This window comes from Elephantulus edwardii, unplaced genomic scaffold (assembly GCF_000299155.1).
Source record: "Elephantulus edwardii isolate Elephantulus edwardi_28Jun2011 unplaced genomic scaffold, EleEdw1.0 scaffold00069, whole genome shotgun sequence".
Taxonomy (NCBI): domain Eukaryota; kingdom Metazoa; phylum Chordata; class Mammalia; order Macroscelidea; family Macroscelididae; genus Elephantulus; species Elephantulus edwardii.
In genome coordinates, this window is record NW_006399819.1 from 15,402,498 (window position 1) to 15,408,744 (window position 6,247).

The 6,247-nt window shown below is 38.2% G+C and overlaps 1 protein-coding gene across 1 annotated transcript in view; it reads left to right on the plus strand.

Moving 5' to 3' along the window:
- Nucleotides 1-6,247, plus strand: part of SLC44A5 (solute carrier family 44, member 5) — a 142,388-nt gene that overhangs the window by 60,136 nt on the left and 76,005 nt on the right. The gene's annotated exons all lie outside the window — the stretch shown is intronic.

The following is a 6,247-nucleotide window of genomic DNA, read 5'->3' on the forward strand; positions in this document are numbered from 1 at the left end:
TGCTGGTACCAAGAGTGTTGATTGTGGAGCCAAGCAGACTAAAGCTGTGAACAATCTCAAACTCTTCACCATCCATCCTGATGCTGCCAATTGTTCCAGTGGTGAAAATCTTTGTCTTCTTGACATTGAGCATCAATCCATATTGAAGGCTGCCGTCCTTGACCCTCTGTAGCAAGCGCTTCAGGTCCTCCTCAGTTTCAGCAAGCAGGGATGTGTCATCTGCATAACGCAGATTGCTGATAAATCTTCCACCAATCCTGATGTGGCATTTCTCCTCATAGAGCCCAGCTTCCCAGATAATCTGTCCTGCGTACAGGTTGAAAAGGTACGGAGACAGGACACATCCCTGGCATACGCCCTTCCCAATTTTGAACCATGCAGTGTTTCCTTGCTCTGTTTTGAAGACTGCCTCTTGGTTCGAGTATAAGTTTTGATTAGCATGATCAAGTTTCTAGCATTCCATTCTTCTCAGAGTCAGCCACAGTTTTCTATGGTTCACACAGTCACACGCCTTTGCATTAGCAATGAAGCACAGATAGACATTCCTCTGGTACTCCCTGCTTTCAGCCAACATCCATCTAACATCAGCTACAATATCCCTAGTACCATGACCCCTTCTAAACACAGCCTGGACTTCTGACAGTTCTCTGCTGTTGTGCTGTTCCAGTTGTTTTTGGATAAACTTCAGCAGAATCTTGCTTGCATGTGAAATTGGTATTGTTTTATAGTTTCCACACTCTGTTGGGTCACCCTTCTTTGGAATGGGAACAAATATAGATCTCTTCCAGTCAGTTGGCTAAGTGGTTGTTCTCCAGATTTCTTGGCACAACTTGGTGAGCACGTCCAGGGCAGCATCTATTAGCTGAAATACGTCAATTGGTATACCATCTATTCCTGGGGTCTTATTTTTTGCTATTTCCTCCAAAGCAGTTTGAACTTCTTCCTTCATCATCATAGGCTCTTGCTCATTTGTTGTTTCATTAAATTCTTCTGTGTCTGCCAATTTTTTTCCGATACAATGACTCAGTATATTCTTTCCATCTTCTTTTGATACCTCTTGGATCGTTTAATACTCTGCCTAAAACATCCTTGATTATAACAACTCTAGGTTTGAATTTGTTCTTCAGTTCCTTGAGCATAAGAAACGCTGAGTGAGTTCGACCCTTTCGGTTTTCTGACACACACCAGTCTTTAGTACATTCAATTGAACAGTTTCTGTCCTCAGTCTGAAAGTAAGAGTAGTCTTTTATATGATCTGGAATATGTCCTGCCTATTTTCTCCTGTGACTCTTTGCTCTACAATCTAGGAAATAATTTCCAGTCCAAAAAGAGTGCCCATGATTCCTGGATTTTGACATTATATAAAGACATTATATTGGACTCAGGGTGCCTTGCTTGGGAAGGAGCGTTTGAAGGAGTCCCAGACCATACTACATTTAACTTATTTCTTTTTTAGAAATAAATGTGTCCTTGTTGGGGTTTAGCTTTTGAAATTTACTTTCTGTTGTGCAGTTATAGTGTCTGTAGGATTATTTTAACAGTTTTTTTAGGCTAGTTTATACTTTCTTTGGCAGTTCAAGTGCCTCAAAATTTGGTAGACTTCTGACTTGCTTTCTGGTGTTTCTTTGTGCCAAGAACTACATCTAAAACTCTTTTCTAAACCTTATTTATAAACCTGTTTTATTTATTTGCTTTTTCCTCTCTCTCCAAGCTTTTGAAGGTTTTGTTTCCTATAGAGAACATTTTCAGTGCTTTTTTTCTCCTCCACAGATCTAGTCAATTTGATTCTTGTGTAGACGTTCAAGTGAAGTCCATCTTATAGTCTCATCATTTGTGTTTCTTATAAAAGATATTTTAATAAATAAATCATTGAATATACAGAATTCTATCTCCAGCTTCATTTCTGTCACCAACACTATACTTCCCAATTACCAAGCCTTCTTCTCTATTCCCAACTTTTGGATTCTAGTAACCCATTATTATTAATGCATCTTGGTTAGTTACATGTTCAATTGATTTCAGCTACAAAAGTTAGTAGAAGTCATCTATTTCCTTCTCTTTGGTGCATAAATTTGAATGATAATGGTATTAACAAGTTTTTCTTATATGCATCTGGATTTTATCCTGTCACAACACTATACTTCAAGATGGAGCTCAAAATGGTCTTTTTAACTATGAATGTGAGCCCGTTTTCTTTACATTTTAATTTCCAGCAAAGTAGATCAGCCTAATCACTTTACATTACATAATAAGAGATGATTAATCATGTAACAGCAAGATTACATTATTATATAACTGCCAAAGTGTAAAGAATCATAGCTCAGCAAAGTGAAAACATAGTTTGTGGAGACACAATTTAATAAATGAAACTATTAAATAAAAAATATTAATCTATTTATTTTTTGTTACATAGCTTCCTCTATATGAAGTTAAATTGCTTGAAGTCAGAGTTTTTTAGATTTAAAGAATATTTACTATTCTTTCCACAGTGTCTGTAACAGACTGAGTAGTTGATTATAAACATTTATTAAATGAATTATTAAAGATCTTATTCTCAGTTTAGCAATTTTGCCCTTATTCTAAACTAACCCATCATTCTTATGAAAACAAAAACAAACCCAGAAACCACCCATGACACAATATAATGCTTTTTGTATGTGTTCTGTTTCCCAAATGAGAAATCATTATTTCTTCATGTTGTTGTTGTTTTTATTGTTGTTGTAGAAAATGTAATATTTTCATCTCCAGTGTTACTCTCTCTTTTGCGCATAAAGTTCTAATTTATAAGAGAGTGTTAAAGCTCTACGAGCTCAAAATGTGAAAATTGTAGTAAGAAACTGCATCAGAGTGCCCTCTGCAGTACACAGAGAAATGGGAGCTAAGCTAAAATTTATTTTAACTGTCAATAGTGAAGTCATGTTTTTAACTCTGCCAGACTATGGCTTATCTACTGATCTAAACTATATTATTATATGTTATGTTTTTTTGTTAACTGCCAGCACAGTCTAAACATACTGCAAGTCTTTAAAGTACAAGTTGTGATAAAGTAGCATATTTACAGTGTGACCTTTATTTTTGACTAATGATATGCTAATCACTACTAATCAGCACCTTATTTAAAGTGAATAAATTGGTGTTGAGAGGGAGTAAAGAACAATATTGTTTTTTTAATAGCTCCTTTGTGTCTGGAAAGACATTTGATGTCATTCTCTTTAACAAACTAATTTTAACCATTTTATTTATTTCTCTTGGTGTCAATGAGTCTATTCTGCCTCATAAACACCTCATGTGACATTGTAGGACCTCCCTATATGATGTTCTTGGTTGTAATCTTTACAGAAGCATTTTGTCCTGTAGAACCATTGGGGGAATTAAACCCACACATCTTTCAGTTAGTAGCCAAACACCAGCAGGACATATGTTGGATATGTAACCCTTTTATATATGTTGTTGTTGTTGTTGTTGTTGTTGTTGTTGTTGTGTACTGTCAAGTCAGAACCAACAATTAGCTCACCCTCTAGCAAATTTTCAGAAGACTTTAAAACTCACAGGAGGAAATTGCCTGCAGTCATCACAACAGAGCAAGGAAACACTGCACACTGCATGGTTCAAAATTGGGAGAGGCGTATGCCAGGGATATGTCCTATCTCCATACTTTTTCAACCTGTATGCAGAACAGATTATCAGAGAGGCTGGGCTCTATGAGGAGAGAAGTGTGGCATCAGGATTGGTGGAAGATCTATTAACAATCTGTGTTATGCAGATGACACAACCGTGCTTGCTGATACTGAGGAGGACCTCATGCACTTGCTGCAGACGGACAAGGACTGCAGCCTTCAGTATGGATTGAAGCTCAATGTCAAGAATGCAAAGATTCTCACCACTGGACCAATTGGCAGCATTAGGATGGATGGTGAAGAGATTGAGATTGTTAACTTCAGTCTGCTTGGCTCCACGGTCAACACTCTTGGCACCAGTAGCCAGGAAATAAAAAAATGTATTGCGATGGGAAAGTCTGCTCTTAGGGACCACTCCAGGGTACTGAAGAGAAATGCTGTCACTCTGGAGACTAAGATGCGTCTGATACAGGCTACGGTCTTTGCAATCACTTGTTACGCATCAGAGTTGGACAATGACTAAGGAGGATATAAGGAGAATTGATGCCTTTGAGATGTGGTGCTGGAGAAGAGTGTTGAAGGTACCATGCACTGCCAAGAAAACAAACGGATTCATCCTGGAGAGGGTTAAACCAGGCTGCTCCTTGCAGGCAAGGATTCTGGGGCTTCGTCTGACATACTTTGGACATGTAAGGAGGAAGAGGTCCTTGGAGAGGGACATCATGCTTAGGAGAGTGGAGGGATAGCGCAGAAGGGGACGACCCTCTATGAGGTAGATTGATTCATTGACTGGGGTAATCAGGATGGGTGTGCCAGAGGCAGTGAGATTGGCACAGGATAGAGTACGGTTTAGGGCATAGCGATATAGGGTCCCTATGAGTCGCAAGAGACTCGACGGCACATAACAACAATATACTGACCCTCTACCCTTCCACGCATGATATCCTTCTCCAGCTTCTGGTCCGTCCTGACAACATGCCTCAGTTATGTGAGACGGAGCTTCAAATTCCTTTCCATGAGGTAGAAACCTAGTTTTAACCTCTCTAGGACAGATTTGTTTGTTCTCTTGGCAGTCTATAATATATTTAGTACTTGTCTCTAGCACCACAACTCAACAATATCAATTCTTCTGTAATCCTTATTCATTGTCCAACTCTCAGATGCATAGCAAGTATTTGAGAAGACCATATCCTGGATTGGATGCACCTTAGTCTCTAAACTGACAGCATTGCTGTTTTGCACTCTGGAGAGGTCCTTGACATCAGATTTTCCCAATGCAACTTTTGACTTACTGATTGCTGGTGCCACGGATATTGATTGTAAATGATAACATGATGAAACTATTAATAGCCTTGATCTTTTCTCCATTTTTATCATGAAGCTGTCCAATGACCCTATAATGAGGATTAGGAAATAGTTTAGTTCTTTTTGCTTTTTCTCAGTTGTTTGATGATGGCACCTTAATAAATGATATGTCTATTTCCTAGTATTCCTTTTAGTGCCAACAAGAGTGGACTTTTGTCATTTGCAGTGATAAAACATAGGTCCTCACTACAGGACCAACCGTCAACATTATGATAATGGAAAAAGAAGTGAAGCTGTCAATGATTTCATCTTGCTGGAATCAACAGTCAATATCCTTAGCACCAGCAGTCAGGAAATCAAGAGGCATATTGTATTGGCTAAATTCACTGTCAGACACCCCTTCAAAATTCTTAGCTACAATGTTGTCAGTTTGAAAACTGACATGCATCTGATCCAGGCTGTATTCTTCTCAATCACCTACTATCCATCAGAAAGTTGGACAATGAAGAAGGATGACAAGTGACAGAAGAATAATTAATGCCTTTGAGCTGTGGTACTGAAGAAGAGTACTGAGTATCCCATGGACTGCCAAAAGAACAAATACATACATATCTCAACTAGAGTGCTTCTTGGAGGTAATGATGTAAAAACTTCATCTTTCATACTTTGAGTATGTAGCTAGGTGTAATTATTCCTTCAAAAGGGACATCATGCTTGGAAAGATGGAGGATAAGTGAAGAAGACCTCAGGGAGATGATTGACATGGTGACTTCATCAATGAGCTCTAGTGTTTTAGAGATTATGGGGATGGGACAGGATAGGGCAAGTGTTTATAGGGGTTGCTGTGACTTGTGCTTGACTTGGCATCACTTAAAACCAATAGGAATATTAACCTTAGCCTGCTTCAAAAAATTTGAATGCCATGGGCTTTTTGGAACGGCCATAAACAATTTTTCAATCTATTTAGAGATGCGTCTGTGAGAATTCTGACAGATATCTTCTAGAGGATATATGGTTGGAATTATGTGTGTACAAGCACATGTGTTCATAAGAGATTGAGAAAAGGAAAATAAATATGGAGATGTGAATGTGGAAGTGGTTTTATCTTGTCAAAACTTTATGGAAGAAATTTGGACTGATCTGGTAAGTATCACCACTTAAGAAGTGTGAAACATCTATCTATCTCTGCAAACTTCACTTACAGAGCTGACACAGAATATACAGGATACAGTATTAACAAGACCCAAGATATGGAAAAGAGAAGTTCCCTCAGCACCAGTGCTCAATCTTAACTAGGAACATAGATGGGGCTAGAATAAAAAAAA